This window comes from Mesoplodon mirus (genome assembly GCF_964341445.2).
Source record: "Mesoplodon mirus genome assembly, chromosome: 5".
NCBI lineage: Eukaryota > Metazoa > Chordata > Mammalia > Artiodactyla > Ziphiidae > Mesoplodon > Mesoplodon mirus.
The window spans coordinates 72836903-72864716 of NC_138980.1; the positions used below are offsets into that span (position 1 = coordinate 72836903).

At 48.0% G+C, this 27814-nt stretch overlaps 1 protein-coding gene across 5 annotated transcripts in view; it reads left to right on the forward strand.

Moving 5' to 3' along the window:
• The window catches only part of FSTL4 (follistatin like 4), a 728090-nt gene that overhangs the window by 90789 nt on the left and 609487 nt on the right, over positions 1-27814 (forward strand). For all 5 annotated transcript variants that reach the window (XM_082624020.1, XM_082624019.1, XM_082624022.1 and 2 more), the window contains exon 3: positions 8308-8410. The gene's annotated coding sequence lies outside the window, so the exon portion shown is untranslated. The remainder of the gene's footprint in view (positions 1-8307; positions 8411-27814) is intronic.

Below are 27814 nucleotides of genomic sequence, written 5' to 3' on the forward strand. Positions count from 1 at the left end.
GCAAACAGATAAACCCGACGGGGTGCAGGCGACAACCTGCCTGTGATAAATTATGCCTGTGCTGCCCAGGCTGCAGATGTGTGCTCTGAGGACCCCCCAGGCACCAGGGGCCTGTCGCTTGGTGATGGATGAAGGCTGCTCCCACCCACCCGCCTCCCGCTGGCACATGCTTCCTGTCACCACCAGGCAGTCCGTTGGGAATAGAGAAAATAGCTGAGCAGGCTCGCCATGACAGCCTTCTAAAAGTGACTTTTAAAACTTCTTATAGTGGGACCTTCAAGATGGCGGAGGAGTAAGATGTGGAGATCACCTTCCTCCCCACAAATACATCAGAAATACATGTACATGGGGAACAACTGCTACAGAACACCTACTGAGCACTGGCAGAAGACCTCAGATCTCCCAAAAGGCAAGAAACTCCCCACGTACCTGGGTAGGGCGAAAGAAAAAAGAAAAAAACAGACAAAAGAATAGGGACAAGACCTGCACCTCTGGGAGGGAGCTGTGAAGGAGGAAAAGTTTCCATACACCAGGAAACCCCTTCACTGGCGGAGATGGGGGGTGGGTGGGTGGGACGGAAGCTTTGGAGCCACGGAAGAGAGCGCAGCAAGAGGGGTGCAGAGGGCAAACGGAGAGATTCCCGCACAGAGGCTTGCTGCCGACCAGCACTCACCATCCTGAGAGGCTTGTCTGCTCACGGCCGGGGCAGGAGGGGGCTGGGAGCTGAGGCTTGGGCTTCGGAGGTCAGATCCCAGGGAAAGGACTGAGGTTGGCAGTGTGAACACAGCCTGAAGGGGGCTAGTGCACCACAGCTAGCTGGGAGGGAGTCCTGGAAAAAGTCTGGAACTGCCTAAGAGGCAAGAGACCATTGTTTCGGGGTGCATGAGGAGACAGGATTCAGAGCACTGCCTAAACTAGCTTCAGAGATAGGTGTGAGCCACAGCTATCAGCTCAGACCCCAGAGATGGGCATGAAATGCCAATGCTGCTGATGCAGCCACCAAGAAGCCTGTGTGCAAGCACAGGTCACTATCCACACCTACCCCCCAACCCCTGGGAGCCTGTGCAGCCCACCACTGCCAGGGCCCCATGATCCAGGGACAACTACCTGGGAGAACACACAGCGTGCCCCAGGCTGTTGCAATGTCATGCTGGCCTCTGCCACCACAGGCTCGCCCTGCATTCTGATTATAACTATTCTATCCCTTCCTCCCCCCAGCCTGAATGAGCAAGAGCCCCTAATCAGCCGCTGCTTTAACCCCCTCCTGCCTGGGTGGGAACAGAGGCCTGAGGGTGACCTACACACATGGGTGGGGCCAAAACCAAAGCTGAACCCCAGGAGCCATGCAAACAAAGAAGAGAAAGGGAAATTTCTCTGTGCAGCCTCAGGAGCAGCGGATTAAATCCCCACAATCAACTTGATGTACCCTGTATCTGTGGAATACCTGACTACACAACAAATTGTCCCAAAATTGTGGTGGTGGATTTTGGGAACAACTGTAGACTTGGAGTTTGCTGTCTGTGACTGATTTGTTTCTGATTTTTATGTTTATCTTAGTTTAGTGTTTGGCGCTTGTTATAACTGGTGAATTTGTTTATTGGTTTCATTGCTCTCTTCTTTTTTTATCATTATATTATTTTTTTATATTAATAATTTTTTTCTTTTTAAAATTTATTATTCTTATTTTTTATTTTTTCTCTTTCATTTTTTCTCCCTTTTCTTCTGAGCCGTGTGGCTGACAGGGTCTTGGTGCTCTGGCCTGGAGACAGGCATGAGCCTCTGAGGTGGGAGAGTTCAGGACACTGGACCACCAGAGACCTCCTAGCCCCACATAATATCAATTGGTGAGAGGTCTCCCAGAGATTTCTGTCTGAGGCAGAAGGAACAGATAAGTGACCTGGAAGATAAAATAGAGGAAATAATTACCACAGAGCAGAATAAAGAAAAAAGAATGAAAAGAATTGAGGACAGTCTCAGAGACCTCTGGGACTATATTAAATGCACCAACATTCAAATTATAGGGGTCCCAGAAGAAGAAGAGAAAAAGAAAGGGTCTGAGAAAATATTTGAAGAGATTATAGTTGAAAACTTCCCTAACATGGGAAAGGAAATAGTCAATCAAGGAAGCACAGAGAGTCCCATACAGGATAAAGCCAAGGAGAAACAGGCCAAGACACATACTTATCAAACTATCAAATACAAAGGAAAAATATTAAAAGCAGCAAGGGAAAAGCAACAAATAACATACAAGGGAATCCCCATAAGGTTAACAGCTGATCTTTCAGCAGAAACTTTGTAAGCCAGAGGGAGTGGCAGGACATTTTAAAGTGATGAAAGGGAAAAACCTACAACCAAGATTACCCTACCCAGCAAGGATCTCATTCACATTCAATGGAGAAATTAAAACCTTTACAGACAAGTAAAAGTTAAGAGAATTCAGCACCACCAAACCAGCTTTACGACAAAGGCTAAAGGAACTTCTCTAGGCAGGAAACACAACAGAAGGAAAAGACTACCCCAAACAATTAAGAAAATGGTAATAGTAACATACATATTGATAATTACCTTAAATGTAAATGGATTAAACGCTCCAACCAAAAGACAAAGACTGGGTGAATGGATCCAAAACAAGACTCATATACATGCCGTCTACAAGAGACCCACTTCAGACCTAGTGACACATACAAACTGAAAGTGAGGGGATGGAAAAAGATGTTCCATGCAAATGGAAATCAAAAGAAAGCTGGAGTAGCACTTCTCATATCAGATAAAATAGACTTTAAAATAAAGACTGTTACAAGAGACAAAGAAGGACACTACATAATGATGAAGGGATCAATCCAAGAAGATATAACAATTGTAGATATTTATGCACCCCACATAGGAGCACTTCAATACATAAGGCAAATGCTAACCGCCATAAAAGGGGAAAACGACAGTAACACAATAGTAGTAGGGGATTTTAACACCCACTTTCACCAATGGACAGAACATCCAAAATGAAAATTAATAAGGAAATACAAGCTTTAAATGACACATTAAACCAGATGGACTTAATTGATATTTATAGGGCATTCCATCCAAAAACAACAGAATACACTTTCTTCTCAAGTGCTCATGGAACATTCTCCAGGATAGACCATATCTTGGGTCACAAATCAAGTCTTGGTACATTGAAGAAAATTGAAATCGTATCAAGTATCTTTTCCGATCACAATGCTATGAGACTAGATATCAATTATGGGAAAAAAACTGTAAAAAATACAAACACATGCAGGCTAAACAATATGCCACTAAGTAACCAAGAGATCACTGAAGAAATCAAAGAGAAAGTCAAAAAAATACCTAGAAATAAATGACAATTAAAACACGATGGGACAATGAAAACCTATGGGATGCAGCAAAAGCAGTTCTAAGGGGGAAGTTTATAGCAATACAATCCTACCTTAAGAAACAGGAAAAATCTCAAATAAACAACCTAACCTACACCTAAAGCAATTAGAGAAAGAAGAACAAAAACACCCCAAAGTTAGCAGAAGGAAGGTAATCATAAAGATCAGATCAGAAATAAATGAAAAAGAAATGAAGGAAGAAATAGCAAAGATCAATGAAACTAAAAGCTGGTTCTTTGAGAAGATAAACAAAATTGATAAATCATTAGCCAGACTCATCAGGAAAAAAAGGGAGAAGACTCAGATCAACAGAATAGAAAATGAAAAAGGAGAAGTAACACCTGGCACTGCAGAAATACAAAGGATCATGAGAGATTACTACAAGCAACTCTATACCAATAAAATGGACAGCCTGGAAGAAATGGACAAGTTCTTAGAAAAGCACAACCTTCCAAGACTGAACCAGGAAGAAATAGAAAATATAAACAGACCAATCACAAGCAGTGAAATTGAAACCGTGATTAAAAATCTTCCAAGAAGCAAAGCCCAGAACCAGATGGCTTCACAGGGGAAATTTATGAAGCATTTAGAGAAGAGCTAACGGCTATTCTTCTCAACCTCTTCCAAAAAATAAGAGAGGAAGGAACACTCCCAAATTATTCTACGAGGCAATCATCACCCTGATACCAAAACCAGACAAAGATGTCACAAAAAAAAAGAAAACTACAGGCCAATATCACTGATGAACATAGATGCAAAAATCCTCAGCAAAATACTAGCAAACAGAATCCAACAGCACATTAAAAGGATCACACACCATGATCAAATGGAGTTTACCCCAGGAATGCAGGGTTCTTCAATGTATGCAAATCAATCAATGTGATACACCATATTAACAAACTGAAGGATAAAAACCATATGATAATCTCAATAGATGCAGAAAAGGCTTTCGACAAAATTCAACACCCATTTATGATAAAAACTCTCCAGAAGTAGGCATAGAGGGAACTTACCTCAACACAATAAAGGCCATATATGACAAACCCACAGCCAACATCGTTCTCAGTGGGAAAGAACTGAAACTATTTCCTCTAAGATCAGGAACAAGACAAGGTTGCCCACTCTCACCGCTATTATTCAACATAGTTTTGGAAGTTTTAGCCACAGCATTCACAGAAGAAAAAGAAATAAAAGGAATCCAAATTGGAAAAGAAGAACTAAAGCTGTCATTGTTTGCAGATGACATGATACTATACATAGAGAATCCTAAAGATGCTACCAGAAAACTACTAGAGCTAATCAATGAATTTGGTAAAGTAGCAGGATACAAAATTAATGCACAGGAATCTCTTGCATTCCTATACATTAATGATGAAATTTCTGAAAGAGAAATTAAAGAAACACTCCCATTTACCATTGCAATGAAAAGAATCAAATACCTAGGAATAAACCTACCTAAGGAGACAAAAGACCCGTATGCAGAAAACTATAAGACACTAATGAAAGAAATTAAAGATGATACAAACAGATGGAGAGATATACCATGTTCTTGGATGGGAAGAATCAACATTGTGAAAATGACTCTACTACTCAAAGCAATCTACAGATTCAATGCAATCCCTATCAAACTACCAATGGCATTTTTCACAGAATCAGAACAAAAAATTTTGTAATTTGTATGGAAACACAAAAGACCCAGAATAGCCAAAGCAATCTTGAGATAGAAAAACGGAGCAGGAGGAATCAGGCTCCCTGAGTTCAGACTATACTACAAAGCTACAGTGATCAAGACAGTATGCTACTGGCACAAAAACAGAAATATAGATCAATGGAACAGGATAGAAAGCCCAGAGATAAACCCATGCACATATGGTCATCTTATCTTTGATAAACGAGGCAAGAATATACAATGGAGAAAAGACAGCCTCCTCAATAAGTGGTGCTGGGAAAACTGGACAGCTACATGTAAAAAAATGAAATTAGAACACTCCCTAACACCATACACAAAAATAAACTCAAAATGGATTAAAGACCTAAATGTAAGGCCGGACACTATCAAACTCTTAGAGGAAAACATAGGCAGAACACTCTATGACATAAATCACAGCAAGATCCTTTTTGATCCATCTCCTAGAGTAATGGAAATAAAAATAAAAATAAACAAATGGGACTTAATGAAACTTAAAAGCTTTTGCACAGCAAAGGAATCCATAAACAAGATGAAAAGACAAACCTCAGAATGGGAGGAAATATTTGCAAATGAAGCAACTGGCAAAGGATTAATCTCCAAAATATACAACCAGCTCATGCAGCTCAATATGAAGAAAACCAACAACCCAATCCAAAAATGGGTAGAAGAACTAAACAGATATTTCTCCAAATAAGATATACGGATTGCCAACAAACACATGAAAGGATGCTCAACATCACTAATCATTAGAGAAATGTGAATCAAAACTACAATGAGGTATCACCTCACACCGGTCAGAATGGACATCATCAAAAAATCTATAAAGAAAAAATGCTGGAGAGGGTGTCGAGAAAAGGGAACCCCCTTGCACTGTTGGTGGGAATGTAAATTGATACAGCCACTATGGAGAACAGTATGGAGGTTCCTTAAAAAACTAAAAATAGAACTACCATATGACCCAGCAATCCCACTACTGGGCATATACCCTGAGAAAACCATAATTCAAAAAGAGTCATGCACCACAATGTTCACTGCAGCTCTCTTTACAATAGCCAGGAAGCAACCTAAGTGTCCATCGACAGATGAATGGATAAAGAAGATGTGGCACATATATACAATGGAATATTACTCAGCCATAAAAAGAAATGAAATTGAGTTATTTGTAGTGAGGTGGATGGACCTAGAGTCTGTCATACAGAGTGAAATAAATCAGAAAGAGAAAAACAAATACCGTATGCTAACACACGCACACACACACACACACACACACATATATATATGGAATCTAAAAGGAAAAAAAAATGGTTCTGAGGAACCTAGGAGCTGGACAGGAATAAAGGCACAGATGTAGACGAGGGACATGAGGACGTGGGGAGGGAGAAGGATAAGCTGGGACGAAGTGAGAGAGTGGCATGGACATATATACACTACCAAATGTAAAATAGATAGCTAGTGGGAAGCAGCCGCATAGCACAGGGAGATGAGCTCGGTGCTTTGTGACCACCTAGGGGGGGGGATAGGGAGTGTGGGAGGGATACGCAAGAGGGAGGGGATATGGGGATATGTGTATTCATATAGCTGATTCACTTTGTTATACAGCAGAAATTAACACAACTTTATAAAGCAATTATACTCCAATAAAGATGTTTAAAAAAAAAGACTTCTTATAATTGATTAATAAAAAGGCCCATTGCTCCAAAGACTCTGTTTGTGGTGGAAGAAGAAAAGTCATTTTAGAAGGAATTTCTGGTGAGGTGAAGTGTTCCAGCAAATTGGCCAGGCAGCGTTTGCAGCCCCAGGCTTATATTTCAAAAGCCATTAAAAGCCCCTCCAGAAAGTGCTGCAAAGTAGTCGTTTTGAGAAGGGGAAATATTTTGGGGTAGGTGGGAGAAGGAGAAAATGCCAGCTGAGGGGCTCACAGTGGGCCGTGGGAGGAGGAAGTGGAGGCCCCCTCTTCACCTTGGCCTTGGGGCAGGGCTGGGCTCCCAGCTTCCTGCACTGCGGCCCATGCTCCTGCCCATCCACACCTCTACCTCCGCCCCCTGGCTCTCACTGCTCCCCCATTTGGAACCATCCGTTCTCAACACTCTCTTTTCCACAGTTAACCCATTTTGTAGCCTCCTTTCCTTAAATTTTCCTGGTCCATAATATCCCTCACTGACCTCCTGTGGCCATCGACCTCTGCATGACTCATGCATTTCGGTGGCTAGGGACCCATAGGGACCCTCATGCTGCTCTTTCATGCATGTCTCTGGCTTCCCCCAGCAGGCTATGTACACACTAAGAGAGAAGGGCACTCAGGGTGTTGAGCGTGGGGTGAACTCTCCAGAACCTCAGCGGCTCCTTTCCTCCTTGCTAAGGGACCAAGGTCCTGTGGGGAGCTGGTACTCAGCACCCATCGTGTCTCTGTCCTGGACCTTGTTACGATATCCCATGTGAGGCTGTCCTGGGAAATTCAGGCAGGGTGAATGAATTCTGTGTATGTGTGTGTGTGTGTGTGTTCTCAGCTTTGCTGTGGTTGTCAAGGTCAGGGCAGCTAGACAGGCTGGCCAGGGGAGGACTGCCCAGCAGCATCACCTGAGAGTGAGGTGAGATCACTAAGCGTTTGCATACAGCACACAAGCAGGGCGGGAGCGGAGACTTGGTGCTTCCCTGGCCCTGGCACCAAGTGTCTCCGGGTCCCAGTGGAAGCCCAAGACCTGCCTCCGAGCCCTGTGCCCAGGGTGGGGTTGCAGACAGGTGGGCTTCTGGGAAGGCAGATCTGCTCACCTGCCAGGAGCTCAGAGAGGTGCCGGGAGGCCCTGCCTGTGGGTGCCAGTCTCCACTCCTGGCATCTCTCTGAGTCCCACACGTGCACTCGGTGTGTGTTGTTTCTATTCTGCTCTCTGTGTTAATGCTGGTTTGTGTGATCATTTTGGAAGTTTTCTCTCTAAACGTAGTCTCATTGCTGAGCTGCCGTAAAACCATGCCTAGGAACCACATTCACGGGAAGGGTTTGTGTGTTCACAGTAATAAAATCTGGCATTTTTAAAAGCTTCCCTCTGAAGATAACTCCTTTCAGAACTGTACCTCTCCTCACCCCCCTCAGCCCGAGTTTGCTCTTCTGGGAAAATGAGGCGGCTGGATTAGCTGGATTTCGAAGATCATAACGTTATGAGTCCCTAAACCCCATTTTTTTAAGAATCCCAAAGTGTATGAATTAAAATATGCTTTACTTCTTTTCAGCCTGATGAGAAGCCTGTGAAGGACCCTATCAACCCAGAAGGAGAAAATCTGATGAGCGATGGTGTGGGCAACAGGCCTGCGGGTGAGAGGAGGGCACGGCGAGGTGAGACGTGAGCCTGGGGCTACTGGGCTGCCGCAGGTTTTGGTTCCGCTCAGATGTTGTTGTGTCCTCATGTGAAGGAAGTGCTTTGGCGCCAGCACTGTCCTTGGATGACAAGCGTGTGCTGGGGGGAGAAGTTTGGCATGTCGGGCTACTGTGGGTGCGCTGGGTCCCGAAGGCTGTTTTCAGAGGTTTGCTGAGAGTCTGGGGGGAGACGTGTTGACCTCAGGGCATATTTGGGGAGCACAGCACTGCCCAAGGGATGAGATGGGCTTTGGGGTCAGAGAAAAGGAGTGAGGGCTGAGATGTGGAATTTAGCAATGGGAGTTGGAAAAAAGGTGCCCGGCCCTGGGGCAGGCACCTGGGGTTGAGACTGACTCCTAGGAAGGGCTGAGAGGAGGAGGGCTCGTGAAGGGGACCAAGGAGTCCTGGGCTCAATGCAATCTGGTCTTTAATGGAGCTGGGGATGGGCACTGTGAATCCCTAAGATTTCTCAAAGTGTTTTGGCTTTGCATGGTAATCTGGTAGCACAGATTTGTTTCTCTGTGGTTGTAAAAGAAACTTGTGTGCTTATCTGAGAGACAGCTGTGTAAGGGACACATTGGAACATGGTTGGGGGAGGGAGGAGTGGTAGCAGAGGAGAAGGATGGGGACCAGGGATGGAAAGGGGTGTGCACAGGGCAGGGTCCTCAGGGACTCAGGAGTGTGTCAGGGTCTTTAGTGCTTGGGAGCCCTGTGACTCCCAGAGAGGACCCCGGCGGACCCCTCCCGTTGCATACGTACCTTCACACAACACGTGTCCACGTGGACACCAGCTTGGGCAGTGCCCTTCTCTTACTCATTGGCGGTTCCCAGGTGGGGATTTAGGCCTCACAGAAGAGGAGGCAGAATTTCCCAAGACCTCACAGAGATGTGGCCGCTGTGGACATTTGTGTCTCTCTCTGAAACTTCCTCTAGACACTATTTCACTCCATTTTAGAAGGTTCCGTTGGGTACCAGTCCTGGGAGATGCTCTGTGGCCTGCTGAATAATACTGGGGGATACCCCATCCTCTGCTTCCTTCTTGGAGGTTCCCAATCAATAGTAGCATTTCAAAGGCTCCGAGAAGTCCTGCAAAAAAGCATCTGTTAAACGTTCTTTAATCCTGTATTTCCTAAACTCATTTGACCGCAGATCCCTTTTGCTACAGGAAGCCTATTAAAGTCCTATGCAAGTCTCCTGTCCTCCCACACACCTTGGGGCCCTCTGATTACTCTATATTCTCATGCTAACTAAGATCGTAGGAAAAACCCAAAGGAACTTTTTGGCCAGTCCCAATACTTCACGGACTCACACGCTCTAAATTTCCTCCCAAGGTGAAGATCAGGCAGGGAGTTTATCATCTGGCCTGCTGAGGCCTCCTCTGAGCTTGGAGCAGGCCCGCTAGAGCAGAGCGCAGACACATCTGTTCACCTCGACCGCTGAGCCAGCCCCTCTGGCAGCCTGAGTTTGCAGACTGATTGCTTCCTGGTTCATGCTTTATGGTTCAGCCAGAGCATTTGGCCCGAAGGCAGGCATGTGTGCTCACTTTCACAGCCAAATGAAGCTCACCTGGGCCCAGGCTGCTTGGTGGAGGGCGAGATGTGAGCAGAAACACTCCATCTGCCGAATCCCACTCCCCTGCAGCAGTGCAGGCCCTGGGCTGTTCTGACTGTCTTGTTTTGCATATAGTGATGAAATATTAAAGGAATTCTACCAGTTTGAAAACCTTTTTGTCAAAGCACAGGGGCAGCCTGAACATGTGACAGAAGCTCCCTGAGCTTGGAGAGAGGAGCAGGGGGACACAGAGAGGAAGCAGGAACCACCCGAGAGGCTGGAGCTCCCTTCATAGGGGCCAGGAATGGCTCAGGGTGGCCACCTTCTCCCACCTTGTTGCTGCTGGCTGCTCAAGGTGGGCACCGCTGACCCAGAGCTGGTTCTTGCGAGTGTTTTTGTTTTTTTTCGTCTTACTGCTCTGCACTTTATTGTGATTCGCAGATATTGCATCTTTTATAAATAGAAGGTTTGTGGCAATGCTGTTTTGTCAGATGATGGTTAGCATTTTTTTGCAACAAAGTTTTTTTTTAATGAAGGTATGTACATTGCTTTTTTAGACAATGGAGTCCTGGACTAGGAGGCTTGTGGTGTGTCCTTGGGCAAGTACTTGAACCTCTCAAGGCCTGGCTTTCTCCACCAATGAAACTGAGTGGTAGACCAAATTCTCTGGGGCTTGTTAAAGCTTAGGTTATAAGATTCTACTTGGAAGCTGGTTTGTCTGTTCACACGTTTGTTGCCAATGTTACCTTGATCCCTAGTGAGACACATTGGACCCAGTGGCCGTCCTGGAAGGGAGGGCTACACCTAGAGGGCCCACCCGAGTGTGACCTGCTATGGCTTGGACAGACCCAGGCTTTCCTGCCCACCAAGATGGTGCTGGAGTTGGGGCAACCACAGCTAAGGGTCAGTGTGGCATTGGCCAGCCACATTTCAAAGCTGGCCTCCTGGGGATAGTGCTATGACTCGACTTCTGTTGGGCATCCTCACAGTGTTATGTCTGCATCCCTATCTGTGTCTGCAGTGGGGTCTGCTCTGGGCACAGACACTGAGGCAGCCCCCTGACATTTCTGATACAAAGTGTCAGACCTGAACTGGCCCCAGTCAGAGTTGATCCTGGAATGGCCAGAGCATCTGCAGGGCCTGAATCTGTGTCTCTTTGGCAATGTAGCCCTCATGCTCAAGGCCACATGCTTACCCATTTCCCAGGGAAAGAGTGAGCGGCCCCCCTTGGATGATTGATTAACATCCTGTATTTCCCTTTGCCAAGGTGTCTCAAAAGCACACAAGCAGATGGCTTCTCGGGGAATTCCTCTGGGGAACCGTGCTTCTACAAATCCAAAAATATGTAGAAATCCAATATTCAAATGAGAGAAGAAGTTGGGAAAGAAAATGTGTTCTTTCCCCTCCTCTCAGTTAAAACCTAAATACAGAGCTGGAGGGGTCAGAAGTAGCTTCTACTTTCCCGTGGTTCTTCTCCCTGTAAGAGGAGAAAAACAGACCTGGGGCTGCTTCTAACCTCCAGGGAAGGGGCCTCCGAAGGTCTGCGGCTCTGGCATGTAAGTCAGAGGAAGTGGACTTAATTTAACTGAAGAAGCTTTGCTTAAGCAGCTGCTGTGTGCTAGGCCAGGGCCTGGCATTGTGTGGAGTCAGGTCTGATAGCTTACGGCTTAAAAAGCACTTGACATGGATCTGGATTTTGTTCCCAGCTCTGCCATGTTCCAGCTGTGAGACCTCAGACCACGGGCCTAGGCTCTCTAAGTCTCAGGTTCTCAGCCTGTGAAATGGGGATCATAGTACCTATCTCGTAGGATTGTTGAAAGAATCAAATAAGTTAGGGCATACAAAGCGCTTAGCAGGGACCTGGCTCATAATATGCTCTCATTAATCACATACACTCTCTCTCATTAATCACACGGGCCCAGGGCCTCACAGCTGGCAGAGGGGATGTGCCCCGTGTTAGAAGTGACAGAGCAGAGGCTGAGAAAGATTATGTGAGTTTTCCTAAAATCACTTGGGTTGTTACTGAGAAGGTGGGTCTGGGATTGAGGTCTCTCAATTTTCCGGTAAGATGTCCCAGCCCTGCTCTGAGATGGGGGTCCCTCCCCAGGTCTCAGGTTGGTTTGGGAGAAGTAGACCCCGCTGGTGGGGCCTGTGCCACTGCTGCTCTTTGGCAGATGTTGGGCCATTAAGAACACAGCTCTTATTTTAAGTGTTTTTGTGTGTGTGTGTGTGTGGTACGCGGGCCTCTCACTGTTGTGGCCTCTCCCGTTGTGGAGCACAGGCTCCGGACGCGCAGGCTCAGCGGCCATAGCTCACGGGCCCAGCTGCTCCGCAGCATGTGGGATCTTCCCGGACCGGGGCACGAACCCGTGTCCCCTGCATCGGCAGGCGGACTCTCAACCACTGCGCCACCAGGGAAGCCCTTTTAAGTATTTTTTATGCTTCCTTGAGAAAAGTGTTTGTAGAACTCCAAGGAGTTAGAAAAGCCACCCAGATCCATCCCCCAAGCTGGCAAAGACAGTCCGTCTGTGGAGGGAGAATTCAGAGCCCCCAAGACCTGATTATCCCCACCCTGCCCCGCATCTGTGTTTTACGGGGCTGCTTGCTCTCTGGCATTTGGCTTTTCCTGTTCCTTTCCCTGAGGTTTGGTCCCGTTACTGTTTATGAGCAAATAAAACTTGGATTGCTGCTTTGGGCCGTGGGATCAGTGTTGACTTGGGGAGGGATGTCTAATTTAACGTAATGCCGCTCCTTTGGCTTTCCGTGACTCCCACTGCAGTCCCCTCCGGGAAGAGGAGCAGAAGCAGAGCAAATGTGATTAAAGCAGAGGCCTCGCCTCCTCTCCTAACCTTGGTGCCAACAGTCCCCTGCTAAGAGCGGGGTGAAAGCCAGATGAAGTGTCGGAAACACAGATGTTGCTTTTCTTTGAATTCCTACACAGACATGTATGGATGAGCAACCTTTGGGGACACGTGCGCTCAGGGGTGTCACGGGTGATGTGTCAGCTTGGTTTCCCATAGCATGAGGTCTCAGGGCAGGGCTGGAGGGTATGTTTTTGATCATATGCATGAGGATGCCCCACTCCTTCTTTGGAGCAAGAAACTGAACAGCGTAACTCATTACTTCAAGGATAAAATCCAGTTGAACTGGTGTGTGGTGCCAAGTAGACCCCCCCATGTTTGTACCAAATGTATCATTTTTATTTTCCTAGGTGCACAGAGTCCTGTTCGGGATTTTCCCCCGAGCTAATGGGCTCGGAGGAGCAGTCTTGGTGGAGCCAGGGTAGGGGTTGAGGTGTGGGGAGGACTGCACGTCCCTGCGGCGGGGGAGGGGCTGCACGTGGGCTGCATGATGGAGGTGCATCTCCCAGAGAGGCAGCATATTCCTTCTGGGGCTGTTGACAGGGCTGTGAGCCAGGTAGGAGGAAGGTAATTACATCATCTCAGGGCACTCTTGTCTCAGGGGGCCAAATGAGCTGACTCTCCAAAACTAGGGTTTACTTTTGACTTTTTAATTTATGGGCTGATACAGATGCATGCTAGTGCACTCCTCAGTTTTTCTGGAACGGCTGAGGTGTGCCTCGCAGAGCGGGTGAGATTTAAGAGGAACAAATGTGGCTCGACACTGAGGATCTCAGAGGTTAGCAGGGAATATGGGATAGATCACAATCCACGACGATGCTCAGCGAGATGGGAAAATGGGCAGAGGAAAGGCATGGAGAAACCCAACGGCAAGCACCCCACCGTGGCTGCAAGGGCTTCACGGAGGAGGGGGGCTGGCTCTAGGAGGATGGATGGGATTTCCACACGTGGCGATGGGTGGGCAAGGCTTCAGGGAAAGTTCGTCCAAAACATAAGTGTCTAGACAGAGAGACGAGAGCCACTTCGTAAGAGGTTCTGTGGAGGGATGTTCTGAAAGTGGCTGGAAAGGTCGAGGCCCTAATGCACTTTGAAGATGCTCAGTGGGTATTTACTGAATAAATGTGTGAGTTAACGGCTGAGCCTTCATTCAGCTGACAAGTACTTACTGAGTGACTACTATGTGCTAAACACCGCTAGGGGCTGGATGTGCAGCTGTGAACAACACAGATACACGTTACTCCCTTGTGAGTTCACATTCTAGCAGGGGAAGACAGACAGTAAACAAATAAATATAATATACAAGTAATATGTACAGTGTGTTAGGAAGAGGTAAGTGTAGGGGGAAAGAATGAGTAGAGGGTGGGGACAGCAGGGGTGTATGTGTGTGTTTGGCGTAGGTTGCAGTTTTGACCAGGGTTGCAGAAGAGGCCTCGCTGAGATGCCATCTCAGCAATTTGAGAGGGATGTGAGGAGTCAGCTCGGGGGATATTTGGGGGCACAGCATTCCAGGCATCAGATCCCAAGGCAGGAAAGCTGATGTGCTTGAGGGGCAGCAGGATGCCCATGTGGTCGCAGCAGGGTGTGCAGGGGGACAGTGGCAGGAGAGAAGGTCAGAGAGCCCCTGGGGGCCTTGAGGCCAGCGTAGGGCTTTGGACTTCAGCATCAGTGATGTGGGGGCCTCTGGGGGACTTCGAGTAGATGAGAGATGTGGTGTGACTTCTGCTTTGAAAGTGTCATTCTGTGTGTTGTGTGCAAACCTGACTGTGAAAACCTGGAGGCAGGGAGACCATTTGGGAGGCTGCTGCAGCCCCAGGTGAGAGGTGACGGTGGCCTGGCTGGAGTGGTGTCATGCCAGTGGTGTCAAGTAGTTCCGTTCTTGACACGGACGATTCCTTAACAGACTGAATGGGGGTGTGAGAGACTGGAAGAGTCAAAGATGAAGACACAGTTTCAGCCTCAGTGATGGGGATTGGGAAGGCTGTGGGTGGAGCAGGTTGGGGTTGGATCAGGAGCCGGTTTAGGCATGACAAACCCGAGATATTGTGGACATCTGCGTGGAGATGTGCGGGGCAGCTGGCTTCCGTTGTAGAGTTCTAGAGAGAGATTGGGGATGGAGATGTAAATTTAGGGTCCAGTTGACCTGAGATAGTGTTAATGCCACAAGATAGGATGAGATCACCGAGGGATTGATGGAATATAATGACAACCAGGGCCAACGCTTTGTTTAGTTTTAAGCGCCAGGCATTCTGTTAAGCACTTCCCACATTCTCTTTGTTCCACCACAGTCTGATGAAGTGGGAGCTGTTATTTTCCCCATTTTACAGAAGATGAACCTGAGGGTCAGAGGCATTAAGTAAATTATTCAAGATCACACAGCTATTAAAGGTCAGAGCCAGAATTTGCACGTCGGTCTGACTCCAAATTTTTAATCATTGCACTTACTGACTCTCTGAATTATGGACCTAATTCTCTGCAGAGTAGGGGATCCACTGAGATGTTTCAGCAGAGAAAGGACTCAGAGCTGTGGGTTAGGCAGAGGCATCTGGAACCTGGGGGCTCCTGAAGAATGTACCAGGGAGGGGAGAGGTAGAGACCAGACGCAGGGAATATAGAGAAGGTTTGGACCACACAGTGGGGGTTGGTAATGGGGCTTGGAGAAGGGATTTCCTAAGAAGGGGAGAACCAGGTTGTGGTGAATGCAGTGTTATGAACTAAGTCTTTGTGTCCCCCCCGTCCCCCGCTCCACCAAATTCACATGTAGAAGCCCTAATGCCCATGTGGCTGTATTTGGAGATGGGGCCTCTAAGGAGGTAGTTAAGGTTAAATGGGGTCATAAAGGTGGGGTCAGGATCTGATAGGATTAGTGTCCTTATAAGACGTGACTCTGGAGAGCTCTTTCTCTCTCTCTCTGTGTACAAGCACTGAGGAAAGGCCCTTTGAGGACAGAGCCAGGGGAGGCCAGCTGCAAGTCAGGAAGAGAGCTCTCACCAGAAACCAAATCACCAGAGCCTTAATCTTGGACTTCCAGCCTCCAGAACTGTGAGAAATAAATGTGTGTCGGTTAAGCCACCCAATCTGGTATTTTGTGATGGCAGCCCAAGCCGACTAATACATCCAGACTCTTTGGTATTCTGCTTTTTCCAGACCTGTGTCTTCTTGCCAGGCTACAGGGCTCAGCCATTTGATAACTGGTCTCTTAAGGAACTTCTCTTCTTCCTCTAAACATTTCTGAATGGACCAGAAGAGTCATTGAACAATTATCTAGTCAGTAGCTTCTCTGTGGAGCCCACAGAGTTGCAGGAAGAAAATTGGTAAATTCTTTTCATTCTTAGTAAAACCTAACATTATCTCGCTAATGCCTGATATTAAGAGTTCAAAGTCATCTCGATACCATTGATCTTCAAAGGAAGAGATTTCCTTATTTGACAAGGCCTGAAAAAATGTGGGTGAGGTTCCTTTCAGATGGGAATTTTATTTCAATTTTGTTTTTAAAAAATCTTTTAAGCACTTTTGTACAAAAAGTGTTGTAGTTTCTTTCTTTCTTTTTTTTATTTGAAAACACCAGAGTGTGAGGGAGGAATGCAAACAAATAACAAAAAAAGATGCTTTTATAACATTATTATCACTGTTGAGAAAAAAGAAAATCCTTCCAACAGCATTGAAAAGTCCAAAGATGAAATAATCTCATTTTTTTTCTCTAAAGGCTTTAAAAGTCTCTGCCTGTTGATTCCATCTCTTGTGTCCAGTGAGGCCATGTCACTCTTCAATGGCCCAGGGGTTCACTCTTGCAGAAATATCAGTCCAGGTTTCTGGGCACATGCCTAAACAGAAGGGTGGAAGCATCAGGGGACTAAAAGCCTTTCCCAACAGAAATGCTGTGGGCAAGGAGACCCTTCTCTGAACCAGAAGGAGGGATGGGGCAGCATCACTCCACCCCCAGAGCAGAGGATGGCAAGAGGCCTAGGGCCCCACCTCTGTGTCCATTCCCTTCCCAGAAGATTGTAAAACCAGTCAAGATGACATGCCTGCGAAGAAAGTGCAACATATGTTTAGAAATACTGGTAGAGGGAAACATCTGAGGTATGAGAAAAGGTTTGCCAACTTTTACTACAAATGGGGGAAGAAGCCATTAGGGAGATGCCACCACCAGGTTAACAGACTTTCCTTTTCTGGAACTCCCGTAGCCTAGGAGGTCAGGTTCAATTTCCCTGTCCAGTGGACTGGACTTCTAGATGAGGCATTGTGGCTGCCTATGGACTCAAAGCACAAGACCACAATCCAGGGCCCAATTCCAGCTATGAAATCACCCCAGTGCCAACAAATGACGTGATGGTAACTTACATCCTGCAATTGGGAAATCTCACAATATTCTAGATGAGAGTTTTAGAACATTAAATAAATTTGCAACATGGCTGACTTCTCCTCACCAACCTTGCCACTTCCTGCTCTTGGCCTCCATTGAATCACTGGGTTCAGTGGCAACATGTGCCCCCCAAGCATTTCGAGCCCACCGAGGGGCAGGGAGCCCCCGGGGAGGCTGGCACCCTCATTTCCATTCCTAGTCTGAAGAGGAGCGGGCTCTGGCGCTGTTGGAGCTCGTCTGCAAGAAGGCACAGAGAGGTGTGCTCAGTGCCACCAGCCTCTTGGGAAGCCGATGTTTCTGGGATCTTAAGGTTTTCTCTCCTTTTCCTGCGAAAACGCTTTCTCAATAAAAATGAGTTGTCAGCTGCCCTTGAGACCCTCTAAGTTGATTTTGGCTCTGTCCATTACAGGTAGCTTCTGTGTGAGGAGCCCGTATAAATCTTACTCGGTGAGGGAGTGTTAAAAATGGCAAATTTCAGAGTAAAGGTTTAACAAAAACCATAAATAAAACTTCAGAAATAATGGAAGTGTTTATAAGCATCTGTGGAATTCCACACAGGAACGAGTGTGGTTCAAGTGCCAAGAGATTGACTGAGATGCCGCGTTTGCCTGGAGAGAGGGAATATCCATCTTTATTTGGCCTCTGCTCAGGGAGGCTTGACATGGAGAAGCACAGACATGGGCAGGGCTCCACGGCCGGGTGCGTGAGAGGGACTTTATCACTGTCAGGGACCGGGGCAAGTCCAGGCTCGGGAGGCTGCCAGTGGGAGAGGAACTTGCCAAGGACCGGGGCCTTGAGTCCCAAGTGTCCAGGCCTACTGTGCACCTGCAGGGTGGGAAGGTACTAACCTCACAGTGATCTCATAATCCCAGCAACAAGCGATGTGCCCGTGGCCCATTTTCCAGCTAAGGAGACTGAAGCAAAGAGGGGTCTGTGGCTTGTCCAAGTCCTAGGGCAAGCCCTTGTTGGAAGCTGCAGCAGAGCCAGTGGTACCAGGCCTGCATTTTCCTTGCCTCTCTGGGGAGTCCCCCTGCCCTCTGAGTCCCCTGGTTGTGTTTTCTAAATGAAACACTCTAGAGTTGCTGAGGCCCATTGGGCCTCCATCCCTGCTGGAGACTATCATGCCTCCACCCAGTGCAGCTTAGTTTATGCCCAGAAACGGGGCTGGGGGAGCCAATCCCTTGGTAGACTTTCTAATGGGACATAGATCATTACAGATGGGACTCAGGTTTTACAAAACAGCTTAGGAGGTAGATAAATTAGATCATGAAAAGTGCATAAGGGACATCAATTATGCAGGAGCCAGAAGAATGATTATAAAGTGATCTGGCCTCAGTTTTGGCCCATGAAACATTTAACTGCGGCCATTAAAGTAGAAAACATCCCTTGCTCCCTACTTCAGAGAAGTGGGGCAGTGGGGGATGCAGCTTTGCCTGAGGGGGGTTGTAAAACATGTGATGACTTCCTTCGCTTGTGGGCGTCTGGGGGTAAAAGGCCACCTGGGAGGCACAGAGCACTGGAACTGGGCTGTTTGGGTGGAGAAGAGTCCGGGGGCCTCTGGGAGCATAGAGGGCCTGGAGAGGGCTCAGCAGAGGCTCTCCCTGCTCTTTTAACCCAGAGCACAAAGGTGCTCACCAGACTCCTGGGGGGAGTCAACAGACAACGTGACCCCTGGGTCCTCAAAAATCCCCCAAAGCTGTCCTGCTTGTCCTGCTTCTTGCCCAGCAACAGTGCAGACCTGGCCTTCAGTGGGCTGGCATCTGCCAAGCTTCCCTGACCTGATGCTACCAGTGAACATGGGCGTCCAGGGAGATGGGCAGGTGATGGTGACCCTGCAAGCAAACTGTGCATGTTGGCTTCCTCCATGAAGCTTCAGCCAGCATGACTGGTCCCAGGCCTGGGCATGACTTCTGTCTCCGAAAGAACCCTGACCTGACCCTGAGCCACACATGCAGGCTTCCATGATGGTCTCTCAGCCCTACTGGAGGATGTGCTGTGTTTCTGGAAGGCAGGGGCCTTCTTCCTCCTTCTCTCACCCTGTGGGCTTTGGGCTGGGCACATGGTGCATCAGCTGAGCCTGTTTGGGTGGGGCTGGGGGTTAGTTACCAGCTAAAGGATCATGGCACACACTCCTGGGCTCTCCCTCCCTGTGGTGGGTCACTGTTGGCCACTGGCATCTCTTGGAATCAGAGTGTGCTTCTACCTGGAGTCCTCTCTTTGCTTTAGGCCCCCCTGTGCCTTGGAACACGGCTGTCAACAGCTGCTAGGAGGAAGAGGCAAATGGCGTGGCTGCAGGAGTTCAGCCTCGTGCCCTCGCGGGGAGGGCTGAGCAGGGCATGTATTGAGTGCGCTGTGTGAGCCGGGAGCTATGTGAAGGGAGGTAGAGTGGGAGGTGGGTGAGCGCAGTGCCAGGGAAGGTCTGTTCCCGCTGGAGGTCAGAGGTGAAGGAGTGTGTTCCCTATCAGCTGGGTTCTCATCGCCCCCATGGCCCTGGTCCCCCAGGCCTCTGGTCCTTCCTCCCCAAGGTCACCATTTCACTGGGCCTTGCTGCTGGGCAAGATCAAAAGCTTTTCCTTGGAGTGGAGAAAGGAGTGATGTGACCTCCTCGTTGATACTGGGGGCTCGGGATTCTGACAGATGTAAGATCACATCCCTCTCTGCCATTTACAAGCTGGGCTTCCTGGGATAAGTTACTTAACCTCTCTAGGCCTCAGTCTTCTCAACTGCAGAACGGGGATCACAATGACACCTATCACACTCTGCATATGAAGTGAATTCTCTGATGGGTGCTTGTCAAGGAATGGTGTGTTCTCCCCACAGTGGAGAGATGGGTGTGGGACTTTTAGCCCTGCTTGGCCTTTTTTAGAGGTTGGAGTTTGGGGGCAAGCACTTGGCCTTCCTGGTCTCAGTTTATGCATCCGTGAAATAGACTGACTTTGTGGTCAGATTAGCCATAAATATCAGCAAGTCCACTTTTCAAAGGCTGAAGCCATTTGTTACCGGGGTATACCCTACTCATCCACTTTAAACTTGCATTATTGGATTGTTAGTATTATTAATGACAATCGCTAAAATTTATCTGAAATTTCTCATGGTGCAAAGTCTGGGCTAAATGCTCTGCATGTGCTTTCCCACCTCACCTCTCAACTCAGTAGATGGTGGAGGTGAGGTCTAGAGATATTAAGGGACGTGCCTGAGGTCACAGAACTAGAGTGATGGAGGCAGGGTCTGAACCCTGGCAGTCTGACTCCTGAGCAGAGACGTTCACAGGCAGGCCTGCATAGCAGGAGCTTTCCAAAGTCCTGCCTGGGAGCCCACCATTCTAGAATGAGGCGGACAGTGGCAGTAGGGGTGGGAAGGAATTTCTACTGTTTTTTACAAACCTGTCAGAAGGAGCCCCATGAAGGTGATTTCATTTTCTCTCGGATTCCAACACCAGTCAAGCTGCGGTAATTTTCCCTGAACTAAAGGCCAGTCTGCAGAGAGAAATACTTTCGCAAACCTCTGAAATATGCTTGCATGCTGAAAAGGGCAAGGCAGCCCAGCGCACAAACGAGGGAAAGGGCACAGGGCTAGCTCAGCCATTTTGTGAGCTGATGGCTGGAAACGAATTTGGATTGTGCTTCTTCGGCATTTTGCACACAGCGGAAGGAAAGTTTAAAAGATATTGCCTGGAGCTCAGACTAGGCGGAAGATTCCACCATGATGAAGGAGGCAAGAGGGCACATGTGTCTGTGGGGCTGGGGCTCGGTTGATTGTAGATTTATATATAGATAAGGCTAATTTATTGCCCAATCCACGAGGCCTTTGAATGAAAGCTGTTACTAATACTTTCACTGGGATAATAGCATGAAATGGAACTGTCCTTGGGTACAATTTGGGTAGATAGTGTAGTGGGTACACTATCTACCCACTGTCCTGGGGTAGATAGTGCTCCAATTTATTTATTAACGCAACCCTTCTGGCCTGTGAGGAGCAGGACCCTGCTTGTCTGGTTTGTGTTGTGTCCACATTTAGAAGTCGTGTGACAGTTTACTTAACTGCATTGAGCTTGACGTTAAAAGGTGGAGAAGAGGCTTCCCTGGTGGCGCAGTGGTTGAGAGTCCGCCTGCCGATGCAGGGGACACGGGTTCGTGCCCCGGTCTGGGAGTATCCCACATGCCGCGGAGCGGCTGGGCCCGTGAGCCATGGCCGCTGAGCCTGCATGTCCGGAGCCTGTGCTCCGCAACAGGAGAGGCCACAACAGTGAGAGGCCTGCGTACCGCAAAAAAAAAAAAGGTGGAGAAGGAATCTTGGAAGAGGAAAGCCACAGAGCTCCTTGGAAGGCTGGAGGGCTGCAAAGCAGTGAGCATCTGGGAGTCTCTATACTTGGGTTCTTCCCCCTAAAGGGCGCTCCTAGAGTTTTGGGAATCACTTCCTAAACTGTAATCTTTGTAGTCTTTCGTGTGTGGAGGTGGTGGCGGCGGCCATGCTGAGCACTGATGATGCAAAGCTATCATTTGAATTGTTGCGGGAGAGAGTTCCTGGCATCCCTGAGGCCTCCCCAGCTCCCATGACAGTGACAGTGGCACAGGGCTCCTCCTGCCTCCTAAAGACAATGTGAGGGCCTGATTCCCAGCTCGCTTTGGACTCCTTGGGTGGTGTTCCTGCCTGGGATGAGAACTCAGGCACGTGGCCATCATTTCTGAGGGTGACAGATAGGGGCAGAGGGCCGGGGCTTGGGTGCCTGTTGTGTATGACCACGATGCTAACCAGCTCCACCCTGTTCCAGGTCTTGGGTTGTAAGAACCTGTGTGTAAGTGTCACAGTGAGTCTCACAGAATGTGGTTACTGCTGGCTCTCCTGGGTGGTACCTTGCAGCTTTGCCACTAGAGAGGGAATGAAGCCAGCCCTTCTGTCCCCTATTGAAAGCTCACAGGGAAGTGTCTTATTGGCCCATCCTGACCAATCACCGGGGGCAGTGGGGGGACCTGAGAGGGGCCTGGCTTAGGTCAGAGCTCTGATTCTGGCCATTTGCAGTAGCTGGAGGTGACAGAAAGGCAGAACATGGCAGCCCCACTTCCAGCCATGTGGCTGCAGACAGGGTGGCTGGCGGAGAGATTCCTTGCAGGAGGGTAGCCTTTTCCAGAAGATGGGGAGAGCGTGGCAGAGAAGACTGGTGAGCCAGTATAGATTTTTACCAACAGCAGCAGAGGTAGAGTTGACAGTCTGCTGATTTGATCGAAGGGACAGTGTCTGATTGAAATGTGTATTTCTTGATTACTAGTGAGATTTGTTGGCCATTTGTGTTTTTTTGTGTGTGTGAATTGCCTGTCTGTGATCTTTGCCCATTCTTTTGGTAGCCATTGCTGAATATTTCAGAGGAGTAGGGGAGGTGAATCTGAGTTTTCTATTTTCTACCACCTTTGGTGGGTAATTGTGCTGACTGTATTTACTCCTGCCTAGAAAAAAACCAGCTGAGTCTCCAGAAAACCACTGTGGGAATCCAAGTAAAATGCTCTCTCCTTAATCAAATTTCTTGTTTGGTCATTAAATATTTTATGTGAGAATTACTGATTAGGGCCAATATCAATAGCCTCAGATAAGCAGTGTATAACACTAATTAGAAGGTACTGAGTAGCTCCCAGTGAGTTGTCTGTAGCAATTTGGGAATTGCTGTAGTTATTGGCAAGCTGAGCTGGGAGGTGGGCATGCGAGCTAGGCGTGGTGCGTGTGTGTCTCTGTCAAAGGTGCGTTGATGGGCAGGGTAATTGCAGTGTGGCGGGAATCACTCTGCTGATTTGGAGGGCTCCCTTTGGGTGAGCTGTCCTGCCTGGTGGGTGGCATGGTGGGCTGTACCGCACCCTCCATCTCCAGTCATGTGGTATCTGGGCTAATGAGGCGCTGCTCTGAATAGTGGAGGTTTCCAGCCTGAGAGGTGGAACATCCGATCACTGCCTCACTCATCTCTCTGCCTGTGTACATGTCTCTCCAGTCTCTCTTACCCCTTCCAACACACACACACACACACACACACACACACACACACACACACACCCCACCGCTTAAGCATTACTGGCTTTGTTTGTTTGGAATATTACTTTGTGAGGGTTTTGTTCTACCTCTTGCAGGGGCAGCTGAACAGGCTGCAGTGAGATTTACTGGCTGCAATATGTTAGGATCACATCAGCATCCCAACTTGGGTCACCCAATGTGTGTAGCTCATGAGAGGAGGGAGAGGCTTCGGTCCTGGGGTCCCCATGTCTTGGCAGGAGTCACACTGAGTTAATCCCTCCTGGGAGACTGCCTCAGCCGTGGGGCAGTGCTTCCTTCCTCCCTGGTGACTGGGCTAGAAATCATCAGCAGGGGTCAATGGAGAGGGCTAAGAATGTGCGGGGAGCCACAGGAAGAAGGATGGGGGGGGTCTGCTAATGCTGCCCATGGGAGTCCACTCGTGGCGGCACCATAGTGGGGGAACTGGCTTAGGGGTCAGAATCCCAGCCTCACTTCCCACCAGTGCTGGGAAAACCATGGCACCTCTCTGAGCCACTCTTCCCTCTTCTATATATAGAGGATAATGATACCTACCTTGTGGCTGGTCATTTTAGAGGTGGTGCAGCCTCCAGAGCCACTCGGATGGGCTGAATGCCTATCCATGCCTCTCCCCATCTGTGCAGCTTCAATCAAGTTATTTAACCTATGAGTCTCAGCTTCCCAACATGTGAAATGAAGATAATAACAGGACCTACCTCACTGGATTACTTGGAGAATTAAATGAGTTGTAAGGAATTTAGACCAATAAATGCTACACAAGTGTTTGTTAAATATAAATAAAAGTTGCATAAATTGCCTGAGATGTGCCAGGCAGCACCAACCAAATGCTCAAGACACCCACTGTACTAAGTGCTGGAGACACAGATGTGAAGGAGCCAGACAGGGTCCCCCCCCATTTCCAGTCCAGGGGAGACACAGGACACCAGTCAGAGATCAGGATCATGGCACATGGTGGTTAGTGCCATGAAGAAAAGGAAAGCAGGGTAAAGTGGTGAGGAATGACAGGATGGGGGGGAAGGTTATTTTAGGTAGTTGGGGCCACATTTAAATGGATACCTTGGTGAGGGGGGTAGTGAGTCACGGGAAGAGGCAGAGGGAAAAGCAGGCAGAGACCCTTAGCTGAGGCTGTGGCTGCTCTGCCCCGAACCCTGTGCATCCCTTCCCAGGCTCATGCACACTCCTGCCCGACCCCATCATCCCTTCTTGCCTTCCCTCCCAACTCCTGGTGCCTGCAGCTCTTTGTTGGCAAACTGACCTCAGGCTGCTGGCGGACAGAAAAGATACCTGGGAATTTTCATCCTCCCCCACCCCCCGGAGGCAGCCTTTAGCCAGTGACTGCTGGGTGCAGGGGTGCACCTGCCAGCCCCTTTGCCCCTCATGGGGAGTGACCTCCACTGTTTCCTGGACTCCCCGGAGGTACTGCGTCAAACCACTGACTGTGGGACTTTGCTAGATGGTGCTCGCTGGCCTGGCTTCATCCCCTCCTGATACTTCTGGCTCACTTCCTTACTGGCTTTGTGGGAACGCTCCCCTAATAAATCAATTTCACATGAACCTCCTCTCAGCTTCTGCTTCTGGGGAACCTAAATCAGACCCTGAGCCAGAAATGAGTGTGACATGTTGAAGGAGTAATGAGAGACCGGCAGAAAGTGGGGAGAGGATGAATGGAGGAGAGGCTACAGAGGTAGGCAGGGCTGGATCATTTGGGGACTTGTTGGCTGTGATAGATTTGAATTTTCTGTAAGAGCAGTAGCAAGTTATTCGAAGTTTCTAGGCAGGGGAGTAAGAGTATACAATTTATTTTATAAGAAAATATCTCTCTGGCTGCTATGTAGACAGTAAACTATTAGGGGAGAAGAGTGGAAGCAGGGACAGCAGTTAGGAGGCTGCGGTAGTCACCCGAGAGAGAGGGATGATGGCCTTGAACTAGGAGGGTAGCCAAGGGGAGTGATTTGGGGTTTGTTCTGAGGGTTGGTAGGTGATTGGCCACTATTAATATTTAGACACATGGGTTCAGTTCTATAGTTTGCCCAAAGTCATAGCAAGTCTAAGAGTTCAAAATGGGGACTGTGGGCTGGTGGTGGGCCTGTGGCGGTCCTCCTCCATGCGTCCTCTCCTGCCCCGCCACAGACATGAGACACAGACACACACACCTCTCCTTCCTCTGAACCCAGGAGCCCCTGTTGGAGCCTTTCTACATGTCACTTTGTACCTTGTCCTGGCTGCTTGTGCCTTCCTCCCTGCTGCTGGGCTGTGCCCTGGGGCCCTGCTGGAGGGGTCCTGTGGGAAGAGCCTGGGCAGGAGGGTGAGGTCTCCATCAGATCCTGCCCCTCTCTGGGCCTGGCTCCTTGCCTTGGATGGAAGGGAATCAGGGGTGGGAGCACAGAGGCCCTTCTGCGGCCTGTTCAGGGGCCTTTAAAAGGAGGTTTTGTTGAGAGCTTTGCCTGAGGAATGAAAGGCCAAGGGGGCCCCTGCTGAGACCCAGCCTATCAGGCAAGGGCCAGACAGAGCCCACTGTAGCTGTGATCAGGTTGAGTTGGAATCCATTTTGCTTTTGTTTGTTAAGACATTACTTCTTCAGAAAGCAAGACAGTTGTTATAAGTTATGTGTTTTTCAGGTATGAAGTATCTGGAATATTAAAACGCTTGGCTCTGACTTCCAGACCCCCAGGGGACAGATCTTAGAGATGTAAACTCCTTTCTGCATGAGATATAAAGTTCATGGTGAGCTTTAGTGGGTGCTGGGCTTTTTTTGAGAAACCTTTTCCCCTGGCTACACTCCTTTTCATAATCTGAATATGAAATAGGATGCTGCAGGCAGCTGGAACCAGGCAGGGTCTGTGGTTTGATCCCCAGGGCACATCTGGTGGGCAGATGTGGAGAGTCTGTGTTCCTGGGTGCTGGGCAGTCCCTCAGTTTCCTAGCCTCCCATGGGGACCTGGGAGGCTAGGAAACCCCACCTCTAGAGCCCTAGGACCCACTGACCAGCTGAGACCCCCAGTTTCCCCAGAAGTAGCCAGTGGTATCTGGAGAGATCTGATCTGTCTATGGGAACTTTTAACACTAAAATATCCAGACCTTCAACCTTTTAAAAAAAAATTATTTATTTGTTTTTATTTTTGGCTGTCTTGGGTCTTCGTTGCTGTGCGTGGGCTTTCTCTAGTTGGAATCTAGAAATTCCACTTCTTAATGTCTATTCTAGAAACATAGTCCTAATATATGCAAAGAGACATTTATGTGACTCTTCCTTCCAACTTGTTTTTTACAGTGACAAAATGGAAACAAGCTTAAATTGTCCTAGATATTAATTAAACTGTGGAATAGTCATATTAGGACCTGCATTTAAGGGTAAAATTCCTTCAGCTAGTTATGTGCATACTGTTATGTAAAGACCCCCAAGCTTTATTACTAAGTGAAAAAAGTAAGTTGGAGAATAATTTGTATAACATGCCATTTATGTTAAATCCTCCCTTTATTTCTCTACATACCGTAAAAGCTGGACAAAGCAAATTGAAAACAGTGATTATCTGGGGAGGGGACTGGGATTGCGGGTGGCATCCTTAAGGGGGACTTTCGTTTCATACCTACAGTTGGAGTATTTTAAAAATGAGAATATTTTTCAAAATTACTTGTATGGTTAAGAAGGTTAATACAGGACATAAAATAATTGATGCCTATTATAAGAGCTTTGTTAAGTACAGAGCAATGTCATCTCACGTTCCACTGTTAGCATTTTGGTGCATTTTCTTCCAGTCCATTTTTTCCTTATGCATTTTTACACAGTGTTAAGCATACTATAAGATATCATTTTGTACCCTGCTTTTTCATCTTAACATTTTGTCATAAACGCTTTCCGTACTGTTTCAGACTCTGCATAAATATCTTTAATAGCTGCATAATTTTCCATTGTGTGTATTTAGATATTTCCCATTTTTCCTTCCCATTTTAAAAGTGATCTCTGTTTGCCTAGGAAATCTTCCATCAGTCTGTGAGACAACAAAAGCATAACTATTCTCATGCCTGGTGCAGTGTGGTACATGGAGTGTGGTCAGTCCATGTGTGTGTATGTGTGTGTGTGCACATGCCTGTGTGTGTATGTGTGTGTGTGTGTATGTGTGTGAGTGAGGGTGATGGGAAGCTGAGGCCGTTCCAGAGAGGTGGACCAGCACTGGCTGTCCCAGAGTAATTCAGTCAGAAGAGGCTTGCAGGTCAGGTCCTTTGTACCTTTTGGATATATGTCTCTCCTATGGAATTATGACAGCAGATGGAATGGGAGTGTCCCACACTGGGGCCCTAGAGTCCTGGGTTGGAGACTAGCTTACACTAACTCTGTTACCCTCTCTGGAAAACATTTTTTCACCGGCCTGCAAACCATTTTGTGAATACAGACAAGGAGATTTCCAGACGTGTGTTCTCTGGATTATCATGTCCAGGCAGAGCCTTGTGGTTTGGTCCCTAGGGAGGCCCTTGTGGGAAGAAAGGGAGCAGTTTAATCTGTCCCTCTTCTAGGCCTTGGTTTTCTACTCTGAGAAGTGAAGCTACCTGTAGCAAGAAAGAGACAGAAAACCTAAAGGG